The 14,286-nt window shown below is 38.2% G+C and overlaps 1 pseudogene; it reads right to left on the minus strand.

Annotated features, from left to right (window-relative positions):
- Positions 1 to 10,592: 10,592 nt before the first annotated feature.
- LOC140856196 (uncharacterized) lies at positions 10,593 to 11,874 on the minus strand (annotated as a pseudogene).
- Positions 11,875 to 14,286: the final 2,412 nt, after the last annotated feature.

Consider the following 14,286-nt stretch of genomic DNA (forward strand, 5'->3'; position numbering starts at 1 on the left):
CAAGAAAAAACTAATCCTAGTACAATTAGGACTTGGGTCAACCTAATTTCTAATTTGATTAAAAAATTAAAATAGATTTAAATCTAATTTAATCTGATTAAATTAATTTTTAATTGGGTTAAGACCTATTTTAATTGGGTTGATCTAATTTTGGTTTGATTTGGTTTGAGAAACCAAATTAAAATAAGTCATAAGATAGAATCTAGTAAGACTAGATTCTACCTTGCGCCACATAAGCCCCCCACGCCCTATCTTATTCCACGCCAGTTTTCTCTTATTTTGTGCGACAAAAATTCTCTCCCAAGTCTTCACCACGTCCAAAAGGTTTTCTCTTTTTTTCTTACATGGAAGATGGTTGTGGATCAAATCAAAGTAGGAATAAGTTTGGATTTCAAATTCTATAAGATAGAGTTTTACAAATCTAAAACTCTTTCCTTTTTGCATCGATTTTATCCAAATTTTTTTTGAGATTTTCATGGCTTTTATGGCATTTGATAGGTGCCCTTTGCTGTTGGTCCATGCACAAAAAGAAGGAGGGGGCACCCAAGAGTTGGGCGCCCCTTATCTTGCTATGTTTGGATAAACCTTGACTAGGTATTTGACCTAGACAAGGACTCTATCATATCTCTCTATATAAAATAAATTTCTTCATAAAATTTTCATAAAAAATAGATAAAAGAGAGTTCTTTTAGAAATCCAAAAATCAGAGAGAAAGAAGGTTAGGATATGAAGATATAATAGACACAAGATAGGGTGTCTAGAGAGAGCAAAGAGAAAAAGAAGAGGGTCTTCTTCTAGGGTTGTTGTGTTCATCTCTTCCCTTCCTCCATCTTGAGTTTTCTGAGAGTATCTCAGATCTAAAACTCCTCCTCCTACTTCTCATCTTTGGAAGAATCCAAATCAAGAAGGAGGCACCTGATCAACCATCGAAGAAGGATCAGCGCAGTACTAGCATACTGTGCTGATTTCCTAGAGTAAGACTTCTTATCGAGATTCGTGGGCTCGTGTGGATGACTCCTAGAGGCCGGATGCATATGTGGCTTACAACATCATCCTCAAGCTTGGATCAATAAGGTTAGAACGTCTAACTTGCAAGGTAATAGATCTGATCTATTGTTTATTACATACATTAGATGTAGCAGAGAAACATGTTGATATGATCAAAATATAATTTATTCTTTATATATTTTAATTTTTGATTTATTACCATGTAATAATCATGTAATAGGATCTTAGATCTAGAGGTTCTTTGATTTTATAAAATAAATTTTGATTTATTTTAGTCTTCCGCTGCATGATCTTGCAAAAATTTCAAGATCTAACCCTGAAATCCTAGATCTAGTTCCAATATTTGTGGCACCTCAGGCTTGACTATATTGAAGAGGACAGGATAAATAAATTGAAAACAGATGGTATCCTTGACTTAGTTAATTTTGAGTCATATTCAGTTTTTGAATCCTGTCTTCAAGAAAAAATAGCTATGTTACCCTTTGTGGGATATGAGGAGAGGGCTAATGAGATACTTGCCCAGGTATATATTGATGTATGTGGTCCATTCGATGTGCAGATCAGGGATGGTTATCAGTACTTCATAACCTTTATCGATGATTATTCATGATATGAGTATGTGTTTCTTATGAAACACAAGTCTGAAGCTTTTGAAAAATTCAAAAAATTCAGACATGAAGTAAAAAAATAAATAAAAAAAACTCTTTAAAATTCTTCAATCAGATCGAGGAGGGAAATACCTTAGCAAAAATTTTTTGAGTTATCTTAAAAAAATGACAGTCTCTTAGTGGACTCCTTTTGGTACGCCTCAACTCAACAGAATATCAGAAAGAAGAAATAGGACATTGTTGAATATGGTTCGATCCATGATGAGCTACACTGACTTACTCTTATTCTTTGGGGACATGCCTTATTAACTATAGCTTATCTATTAAATAAGATTCTCTCTAAATCTGTTCCTACCACACCGTATGTGATATGACATGGTAAGAAATTGAGTCTTGGTTATCTCAAGATTTGAGGATGTCTTGCTCATATTAAAAGACAACAAGTAGACAAGTTAGAGACCAAATCTATAAAAGCCCATTTTATAAGGTATCCCAAGGAGTCAATGGGATATTACATTTACTTTCTAGAAGATAACAATGTGATTGTTAGTCAGAATATCATATTTTTAAAAAAATAGTTTATCCAGGATGGTGGTAGTGGGAGGTTAATTGAGCTCAAAGAGAATGTCTCTAAACAGCAACGAGCTATAGATCAAGTTGAACCCATTAACACGGAGCTAGTAGATATAGTACCTCCTCTATCTCGTCGATCTAGTAGGATCTCCCATCCTCTTAAAAGGTACTTGGGTATGCTTACAGAGGATATAGAGAAAATATTCCTCATTGGAGATAATGGTCATAGGGATGATCCTAAAACCTATGATGAGGTGATGTCTGACATCGACTCTGAAAAATAGTTAAGTGCTATGAAGTCATAAATTGATTCAATGCACTCAAATCAAGTATGGACCTTAGGGGATCCACTTGAGGGTATAGTATTTATTGGGTGTAAATAGATCTATAAAAAAAAAGATGCAGATGGTAAGATAGAGATCTATAAAGCTAGACTTGTGACGAAGGATTATGTCCATGTGAAGGCATTGACTATCAAGATACCTTTTCGCCTGTGGCCCTGCTTAAATCCATCCACACACTGTTTGCCATTACAGCTTTTCATAATTATAAAATCTGACAGATGGATGTAAAAATTATCTTCCTAAAATGGATATCTTGAGGAAGATATCGATATGGAACAGTCTTTGAATTTTACTTCCAATGATGAAGATCACAAAGTCTGCAAGCTATAAAGATCTATTTATGGATTAAAGTAAGCATCTCAGAGTTAGAATACTCATTTTAATGGTACAATCAAATCATTTGATTTCATAAAGAATGAAGAGAAATCTTGTATATACAAGAAGGTCAGTGGGAGTACTGTGACATTTCTCGTATTGTATGTGGATGATATTCTTCTGATTAGAAATGATATTTTCATGCTGACCTCAGTCAAAAAATAATTGTCCAAAAAATTCTTGATGAAAGACCAAGGAGAAGCATCCTATATTTTGAGAATAAAAGTCTATAGAGATAGATCTAAAAGGATACTTGGCTTTTCATAGTAGATGTACATAGAGAAAATGCTGTAGAGGTTTAGTATGAAAAATTTTAAGAGGAGACTCCTGCCCTTCAGACATGGCATTCACCTCTCAAATAAAATATATCCTAGCACATCTGAGGAGATTGAACGTATGAGTTGGATCCCTTATGCTTCGACCATAGGGAGTCTCATATATGTCATGTTGTGTACACGCCTAATATTGCCCTTGCTGTGAGTGTCATGAGTAAGTATCAGTCGAATCTAGATGAACAATATTGGATTGCTATGAAGAACATCCTTAAGCACTTAAGAAGAATTAAGGATCTGTTCTTGATCTTTGGAGGAGGATCCAAGTTGTGGGGTGAAGGATACACTGATTCAGACTTTATGTCTGATCCTGATGATAAAAGGTCTACATCAAAGTATGTGTTTTCATGAAATGATGGTTCGACTAGCTAGAAAAGTTTCAAGTAGCCCATCATTGTAGATTCAACAGTGAAAGCTGAGTACACCACCACATCGAAAGCTACGAAGAAAGCCTTCTGGTATAAGAAGTTCATTGCGGAGCTTGGAGTGATGGCATCATATGCCATCGGCTTGTACTACGACAACAATGGTGTCATAGCTCTCGCTAAGGAGCCCAGATCTCACCAGAAGTCCAAGCACATCGAGTGGTGGTTTCATATCATACATAACTACCTCGAGAAGAAATATATCAAGGTGCAAAGAGTAGACTTTGTGGATAATGTGGCAGATCCACTGACAAAGTAGTTGAGCCAGTAGAAGACTGAAGCCCACCTTAAGAAGATGGATCTTAGGTATATGACCAATTGACTTTAAATCAAGTGGGAGATTGTTAGATGTATGACCTAAAAAGTCAATTATTGACTGACATAATGTAATAATTTCAGGACATAAATTTGTAATTGATTATTCAAATTAATAAAATAAGTAGATTTTTATCCATTCTTGTTATTATGTCCTTGAATTGTCTAGAGAATTAATGCTTAAGATATATATTCTCAAGAATTAAGAATTTAAGATATGTATAATTAATTCTCAAATTACTTTTGATCATAAATCATCATGAGGACGATGATTGATCCGATTAGATCAATGCATGATTCACTTTTAGATGAATCTCGAGCTTATAGTATGAGGGCATTGAAGTGATAGTACAGATGGTTGTTAGAGAATAATGGTACTGAACATGATGATACGAGAAGTCATATTTATGTCTACTTACTCATCAGTGACTATCTCGATACTATAGTTGTGTGAGTAGTTCTTTGATCTGAGATTCCTTGACTACTCATAATAGGATTGCTGTAGTTTGACTGCATATAAACATTATCTCTTAACTATTTCGATCCTTATAGTGTATGTTGGCTGCAGTAGGTCTATTGTAGGAGTAAGAAGAGTACCAAGATGAGATCTATCAATCTCGATAGAAGAGTAGTCCTATGCAACTTGAAAGGTCGAGTTCACAAGTCTGTGGCCATAGCAAGGTGATAGATAGAAAGATATTTCCATCAAAATCATATTTTGGACTTGAGCTAATTAGATTAGGCATATGACAGATGCTAGGATTTGATGAGTTATCCATGACCTTCATCCTATTGGAACTCATGATAGCAGAATCGGATCATATGATAACTACATCTAAAGGTTCTAAATATTCTATTTTGCTGGATTGCCACTACATATTGCTAGATATCACTGATGGATTGTGATAACTCACTTGGATCGTTTCGGATCTATGATCTAAGTTTGAGGTGAGTTGAAATTATTCTAGCCCATCAAAAAGAGTTTCTGATGTTACTTTGATGGAGATCATTATAAGTCTCACTACCAGACAGAATAGAATCAATAGAATAACACACAAAAGGGGTTGACCAAGTTAATTGATTAGCTCCAGATCGAATTATTAATTGGATTGATAATTAGGATCGATTGGTAAAAGTTACTAGTAGAAGTTTTGCTAAGTGTTAGCACATTTGACATTAGCAAATTTGACCTAATTGCAAGTGTTTCAATTAGATTTGATAAGATCAAATTTGGATTTAGAATATAATTAAATTAAATGAGATTTAATTTAATTAGTCTTGACCTAATTTGAGTTGAATAGATTTTTTTCAATCCAAGTAGGATTTGGATTAGAAACTTTGTTTGACTAGATTTCGAATTCGACTCGAATTGGACTCGATTTGACTTCGAATTGGATTCAAATTGAACCTAAATTAAACTAAAATCTCACCTAATCAGATTAGGATGAGAGAGTCCTAGTTTGAGTACTCCCCTTTGGTGCATAAAGAGAGAGGGACGGCACCCTCTCCCTATGCATGCAGCAAAAGAAGGGGTGCCAATAGTTGGCACCCCATTCTCCTTGGACTCTATCTCCTTCTCTCTTATAGAATTAAATCAATCCTAATTGATTTAGGATCAGATTAGGATTCTTAAAAGGCCTAGAAGTCTAGTTTGTGGCATGGAAAAAAGAAAAGGAGTTGGACTTCTTTTGGAATTGGGTGTGCACTCCATGTAGCCGCCCACCCTTATCTATCAATAGGGGTGCCCCACCTCTAGGATGCCCCAATCAATTCTCCACTAGATCTCACACCTAAGAAGAGAGGAAATTAGAGAGAAAAAGGAGAGGAAAAGGAGAGGAAAAAGGAAGAAAAGAAGAAGAAGAGAAAGGGTTCTCTTCTAGCTTCTTCTTCAAGATCCTATGGGAAGGTATTCGTGCTGTTTTCTTCTACAATGACGTCCAATCAAACCGAGCAGATCTGAAAGAGGCTAGCACCTTGGTGATCTAGAAGGCTTTGGATTTGCATCAGTCCTATGTAGATACTTATAGAGGTCAAGCATGTGTGTGGCTTCAAACAGAACCTGCAGTCAATCTAGATCTGACTTGCAAGTGGATAGTGATCCAAGATAAGTTTTTAATCCTTCTTAATTTTTGATTTTCAGATCTATAAATCTAAATTAATCATGCATATTAGATCCTTTTTAGGTAATACTAGATGAGATCAAGGGCATGCAATAGGTTAAAAATTTTAATCTATGCTTTCTGCTGTATTTTCATGAGATAAAAATAAAATCTGTATGCTGAATTTACCCAGTTCCAACAAGTGGTGTAGTAGGTCGGTGTTGGATATTTATATTCTATTGGCATTGGTTGCACCTTCTGACTAGGTTTGCTACATCTTGTTGCTTGGTAGACTAGTAGTAATCTTGCTGAAGTACCTTATAGGCTAACAATCTGCCCCCCAAGTGATTTCCGCCTATTCCCTTACGTACCTCTCGCAGAGCATAATCAGCTTCAGAAGATGTAGACACTTGAGGAGAGATGAGAAGAATGACCTAGCTCTTGTATAGCTTGTCTTCATAGAGGATGTAAGGGGTGCCTGATTCCTTAGTCTTTGAGCTTCCTTTAGATCCAATGATAGCATTCCATCTCTGAGATAGCAGACCAACGGGTTGACCCAGCTTGGTTTGCCATCGACTTGCAACATCAAGATGAGTTCCTCAATGCTGGGTATCTTCATGATTTCAAAGAAGGATTCCTTGGATAGATCTCCTAGTGCTGAGGTTGCCAACTTGGATAATAAGTCGGCTTGAAAATTCTCTGACCTTGGTACCTGTTGGATGTCAAAACTAGTAAATGCATAGATTAGGTTTTTTACCTTCTATAGATTTTTTTTTATATTTTCTTCCTAAGTTTCATAGTCTCCTCAGACCTGTTCGACTACTAGCTAAGAGTCACTATAGACCTTTAGATATCACACTCCTAGCTCTTTTGCTACTTTAAGCCCATTGGCGAGTGCTTCTTACTTCGCTTCATTGTTGGTGCTCTACAACTTAAAGCATAAGACTTAATCTATAATGATTCCTTTTAATTCGGTAAGGATCAGTCCCGCTCTTGATCCGATAGAGCTTGATGACCTATCCACATACATGAGCCACAATTCTTCGGGCTCTTCTCTAGGTGGATCTTCTTTTGGCAACTCAGAGGACTTTCCTCAGGAATTATGCAATGTAGAATAATGTTGGCTAATACCTGCATCTTGATAGAGGGTCGGGGTCAAAATTTCACATCGAACTCTATAAGCTCGATTGCCCATTTTGCTAACTGACCTGATGTATCCTGCCAGCGTAGAATGGTTTTTAAGGATTGCTTGATCAGGAGTTTAGTTTCATTTGATATTTGTGGAGATTAGTGAAGGTTTCTTCAAGGTCATCGATGTGGTTCCCGAAGGCCTGGCTTTTGACCATCTTGTAGTTCATATGCCCCTCGATATTTCGATCGATCTAATCTTTGAAGATCTTGCTCACCAATTGTTGGTAGGTGACACCTAAATTTTTTAAGCTAAAAAGCATAATCCTGTAACAAAAGAGACCTCGATCAGTGATAAAAGCAGTTCTCTCCTCATCCTTATGTGCCATCTGAATTTGATTATAGCCGGAGAAGACATCCATGAAGGTGAGGAGGTTGTGGCCTGAAATGGCATTCACCAATTGATCGATCCAAGGTAGGTGTAGCTATCCTTTGTGGCCAGCCTTGTTCAAATTGATGAAGTCTATGCAAATCTATCTCTTCCCATTCACCTTCTTCATAAGGACCACATTTGCAAGCCAGTCTAGATAAGTTACCTCTCTAATGAAGTCAGCATTGATTAACTTGTCTACCTCTTCAGTGATTGTCTTCTACCACTCTAGGATGAAACTTCACATTTTCTGCTTGATGGATCAGTAGACAAGATCCACATTCAGTTGATGCATCATGACTTCGATTTGATGCTCAGAATGTCAGTGGGCGACCAAATGAATACATTAGTATTTTCTTACAAAAAGAAAGTGAGGCGGTTTTTGGTTACCTCATCTAGGTTTGATCCGATCCGAATCGTATTCTCCTCATTTTCATCTCTCAAGAGAATTGTGATAAGATTTTTCACTAGCTACCTATGCTCTTCGATTAATTTGTCATGGGTGTTCAGCCCTTCGATAGGAAGAGCATTGGGCAACCTTCCTTCTTGAAGGGTGATCGTGTAGCATTGTCGCACCTATGCCTGATCTCCTTAGATCACTTTGACTCCTTGCCTCATCAAGAATTTTACTAGCAGATGATATGTTCATACCACTACCCAGAGAGTGTTTAATCTCGGCCGCCCGAGGATGGTGTTATATGATAAGGGAGTTTTGACCACCAAGAAGTCAATTTGAATTATGGATTGTCGGGGGGCCGACCAACTATGATTGGTAGGATAATGAACCCTTTGATAGGTATGGCATTTTTGGAGAATCCTATGAGCGGGGAGTCAAGTCTTTCTAATTGATCTAAAGAGATATCCATTCTGAAGAATGCATTATAAAATAAAACATCAGCTAAATTTCTATTATCTATCAAGATGTAGCATATATTGTAATTTATAATATTTATAGATACAACCACTGCATCGTTATGCGGGAACTGAACCGCTTGCACATCTTTCTCAAAGAAGATGATGATTTCTTCAGGTCTTAATTTGCCTCTTGGCCGGCTCTCTAGGTCCTCCCAATTTGTTACTATGCTTCCCCCTGACAATGGCATTTATTATCCGGGCTGCCAGTTGGTCTTCGGTGGGTTCTTCCTACCAAGGTGGCTCCAACAACTGAGGTGGTCTCGACTGATCCTTGCATCGCTCCCTTTTGTGCCAAATGAAGCGATCTAGTTGCCCATGCTAGATGAACTCCTTGATCTCATCTTGGGGTTGGAGGCATTTCTTAGTGTTATGGCCATGGTCGTGATGATAGAGGCAATACTTGTTCGGACCATACTGATCCGACATGGACCGCATCCTTCTCGCTCTGGGAAGCTACTCATTTATCTCCATCAGCATCTATTCTCTGAAGGCATTTAGGAGAGTGTAGTTGGTGAACCTTCTCGGTAGTAACATGCACCATTGGCCCCTAGGACTCCTAGGCCGTCGGCTCTAAGGGGGAGTTGTGTATCATCGACATCGGGGTTGAGTCTTAGATTGCTGCCGACTCCTTTGAGTGTCCTCTAGTCTTGGCAAGAGCTTCCTATCTTCTTCTCCTTGGTCATGGCATCAGCTGAGGTTCCATGCATCTTGAGGGTTTCCTTATCTCAGGCATAGTTTTATGCCCATGCCAATATTTTGGTAAAGTCCTTCAGATATCTCTTCTCCAGTGAGAAGAGGAGAGTATTCTTTTGAAGTCTACCTTTTAGGATAGTCATTGCAATCGACTAGTCTAGGTTGTGTACTTCTAGCATGGCAATGTTGAAGTAGCTCACATAAGCTTGAAGGAACTCTCCTTCCCTTTGCTTGATGTTAACTAAGAAGTTGGATCCTCGATGTTGTCTCTTACTACTGATAAAATGGGCTATGAACGATCAGCTTGATCAAATGAATGAATAGATCAGCCTAGCTTCAAGCCTGAATACTAGTCTCAAGCCACCTTTTTTAGTGTAGAAGGAAAGGTTTGGCACAAAATCCCATCATTTGATCCATGAAGTATAAGAGCCTTGAAGCTCTCTAAGTGATCCACCGGATCGGTTGACCCATCGTAGGCTTCCAACTACTGTATTTTAAAGTGGATGGATAGTGCACTACAAGAAAACTAAGATACACCCATATGAAAGATACATGGGTAAAAGCCTAAAAAATGTGAGAATATATCTACACCAACGTTGGTACACACGTTTGGTTAAATGTAGGTATGTTCGACGTGGGTGTAGCTTATATCCATGTTATTTCTTTCCACGTATGTATCCCCTACTTTACCAATGTAATATCTAATGTAGGTGAGAGTGTATATGTGGGTATAGACCTAGTGTACACCTTCCTTTATTAAACGTGAGTAACTAAATACATACGAATCAGAATTCATGGGAGTTACCAAAAGGTGGGTATAAATGGATCTCTATTGTCAATAATAAAATATAGATATATAATCAACTTTTAAATGTTACTGTCCTATCCTATTTCAAAACATGGATCACCTATAATAATAAATAAAAATGATATATTAATAACTTATTTAAGCATCCTGTACTTCTAAATAATATGTGAAGACTCGTAGCTTCAAAGAGATGAAACAACTGCAAATAAGATAATTTTCACCATTATATTAAAGAGAACTGAACATACATAGTAGTAGTCTCAAAAAAATTATCCCAATAATCATTTTAGTGTCATCAAAATCCAAAGAACAAGATCATACACTATCAGACTTCTGAATATAAAAGAAAGTAAAAACTAAAACTTAAAATATGGAATAAACAAGTTTAAGCTAATCTCCTACACTTTATACATAAGTTTTAAGCTCACTTTTGCTACACCAAAAAGAGAATAAAGTAAACTTGAATTAATAATACTAAAAAGTTAACTTTACAAAATTTGATAGTTCACCAACCTATGAAGCCATCAGCAAGACAATCCCTATCTTTTCTTGGCACCATCCATCATATCCTCGGTCTGAATCTGCAAAAGGAAAAAAAAAAAAAAAAAAAAAAAATATATATATATATATATATATATATATATATATATATATATATACATATCATTTTAGAGCTTAAGTTACTATTAAAAATATATGTATATAGATATATACATAATCTTTCCACCAAACAATGTGAGTGCCCACAGCATGTTTCTTCAGTTTTTCTTCATACCCATTTGTTCCTTCAGTTTTTCTTACTTCATGACCACCACCAAGAAACATATTTAAAGACAATAATGGAGGCAAGAAGGCTTTAGCATTAAGAGATTCCTGGAAAGCCTATATAAATGAACATATTTTGCCTCTCCAAGCAGTTTCTTAGCTCTTGCACTAGGCAAGTGATCACGGTCATACATAATAATGCACAAATGACTAATGCCAATGACCGCTACCTCCATCGCCATTCACATCGCCACCACTCTTGCTGCCTTTGTTGCTGTCGGACTAGCGAGTGGAGAGCGAGGCTTCTGGATCAGGCAATGTGGAGGAAGGTTGTGGCAGCAGTAGGACCAAGCTGTGCTCTGCAGCAGCCGACCGAAGCATAGATGAGAAACCTCCACAGTTGTCAAAGAAATCCTAGGCAGTGGAGAGGGCTTTCTCCTTGTTGATGGGGTGTCGAGGTTCCTATTGGTGGGGTGGAGAGAACTTTGAAATGTGACGCCATGGCTGCCAGACTAACAAAGACTCTCTAAAGACCCAACATAAGCATAAACAAAAATGAAAAGAGCAAATAAATATTAAATAATTAAAAAAAAGGAGGAACAAAGAAGGAGGACCCCATTCTACACATAGCTCGAGAACCCACTCAGGTCTCGGCCATCCTCGCTAGGTTCTACGCCACTTGCTTACCCCCAGCCCTCGCTCCTCCCACCACCGCCCCCGCAGCAACTTCACTACTTCCATTCACACCTGGCCCCGCCCCTCCCATTGCCACTACCACCGCTGCCACCTGTTGTGGTAGGTGGAGCTCCAATCTACCATCGATGTAGGTGGCACACTTGCACTCGGTCCGCCCATCCAAGTCGTAGCCATACCCGAATATCCTCCACCCAGAGTAGAGCTACCTGATGATCCCCGCGATCACCCTAAGCACTGCTATCATAGCGAGCACACCGATCACTAGCCCATACGAGCCCCACTGTTCATTGTCGACACCACATCGTACATTGATGAGGGTAGCGCTGGCTGCTGCTGTTGTTGCTCCAACGGGTACGACATTTCCTACACACCAAAAGAAATCCAAAAGGATTTGATTCTTGATGCCATGGTTAGGAGTTTGGGGAAGAAAGAAAAAAAAAGAAAATATTAATAAGGAGAGAAAAAAAATGAGTACTTTTCGATGCGAATGGATCGAAAAAAAGGCCGAAAGATCAGATTTTTGATGAATTTTTGATGCGAATAGGGTTCCAAACAGTGAACAAAGCTAAGAAAAAGGGGGAAAGCACTGGATCTTAAACAAGATTTAGAGGCATCAGATGATAAAACAAAAGAAATAAAATCCAAAATCTCTTCCCCTGGGCTCTTTTGGAGCCCAAAGAAGAGATTAAAGATCGAGAAAACAAGAGAAGTGAAGCAAACCAAACCTCAATCCCACCACGAACTCTTCGTATGGATTTCTGAGAGTTAAACCTCTTGGTTTTTTGAGAGTGACAAAAAAATGGGGAAAAAAGGAAGGATTTTTATCTCCGATGGGGAGAGGAGGGGGAGGGTCTAGAGATTTGTCTAAAAGGTGGAGGAGCTCCGCTGAGGTGCAGTACTCATCGAAAGAGTTCTATTCCATTTTATTATTTTACTTAATCAAAGGAGATGGGGCAGTGTTTTTTTCTATATTTTGGCGCTCTTCTCTTGGCACCAATCACTTTCCACCAATACTTAGTATATTTTTTAGCAAATTTGAATTACCCACGTTTATCCATTAGCAGATTTGATTTACTTACTTTTAATCATTGAAATATAAGTTACAAATTAATTATAGTATTTTCATGTTTGACAAACATGGGTATATACAACCTATTTTTTTAGAATTTGATCTTTTACCACATATGTACTTTACATGACTAAAAAGCATGGATGTATGTGACTTTTCTTATAGTGGTGGCTCTTACATAATTCTACTATTGTAGGGTGGGTCAGTGCTGAAACCAAACCCATCATTCCGATCGAAGGCTTGATGACATAACACCTCGATCTGCTGATTCATCTCCTAGATCTTGCGATCGACATCGACGTCACAGACTGTATAGGCCTTCGAGTGGCACGAAGGTGATTGGCTCAGGGTAGAGCCCTTTCTACAGTGGGGAGTAGGAGATTGCCTTCTCTGTTTGGAACTCTTGAGTTGACTGAGCTGTGTTTGCCTTCCTTGCTTCGGACTGTATGGAGGAGGTTGAGGCAGTTTTGACTGGGCTAGGGATGTCAATGGGTAGGGTAGGATACGGGTTTTGCTAAATCAGTACCCTACCCATCCCGCTATCCCCTTATCCACCATCCGACCCTATCCACCATGGTGGGTAGGGAATTTAAATCCTTACCCATATAGGTGGGTAGAGATTTTAAATCCTTACCTTACATATATGGGTGGTGGTAGTACCTACCCTACCCAATATTCATCAAAGAAAATGTACAATGCAAACACTACCAAATCAAATCTATTTCAAATTTATCAAGTTTCACACCTATTTTAAATTAAACAAGTTCTAAAGCCTATTTTAACCATCAATCTGTACAATACAAATAGATACATACTATAGCAAAAGAAACCCGAAGTCCCTAACAGATTTGGTATATATAAGTAGGTATATTTGTAAATATGCTATTATGGAGGGGGATATTTTAGTAAATACATATACATAATGGGTCGAGTAGGGTAGGGTTTAGGGATAAATCCACAATCCGATCCTACTCATTGCAGATTTTCAAAACCAAAACCTTGACCTGACCCATGGTGGGTTTTTTTTTTAAAAAAAATACGATCCTACCCGATGGGTGGGGATGGGTACCCATTGGGTAGGGAACCCATTGACATCCCTAGCTGGGGTGCCTCTTATGCAGGATTTGTTTGTTGCATGGCATGGACCGCTATGGTCAATGCCTATACTTGCTCGACAAGTAGGTTGATCTGGTCTAGGTTGACCCCTACAGCTGTTTGGGATGGCTACAGTGGGGCCTCTGATTATTGTGCCAAGGCGTGATTTTTGACCAACCGAGTTGTCATGGCATTAGAATGTCGTGATGAGGTTTTCTTTTGTAGTGCCATGATGTTTGTTCTCTTGCTCCTTCAGAAGATGGGTCTAGGCCCTTCCTCTAGCGCCAATATATTGCTATGAATTTCTGACTTGGAGGTCAGTACGACTAGAGTTGAGCGATGATGATAGGACGATGGTGGTTAGACCTGCAAAAGTAGTCTCTGATCAAATCAGCTCCAATAGAGATCCTCCGATGCTTAAGTCAAGAACTCAGGACAGATAGAAAGGAGTATGAGAAAGAGATTGCATATTTAGGGATCCCTTGTTAGCCTCTATTTATAGATAAAGGTGGGAGCCATGAGAGGATAGAAGTGCAAGAGGTCATCCCAACTATTTTAGGAGTGACATTTTCGAGATTTTCGGCCCGATCTTTCGCATTTCGGTGGTT

Source organism: Elaeis guineensis, chromosome 3 (genome assembly GCF_000442705.2).
Source record: "Elaeis guineensis isolate ETL-2024a chromosome 3, EG11, whole genome shotgun sequence".
NCBI lineage: Eukaryota > Viridiplantae > Streptophyta > Magnoliopsida > Arecales > Arecaceae > Elaeis > Elaeis guineensis.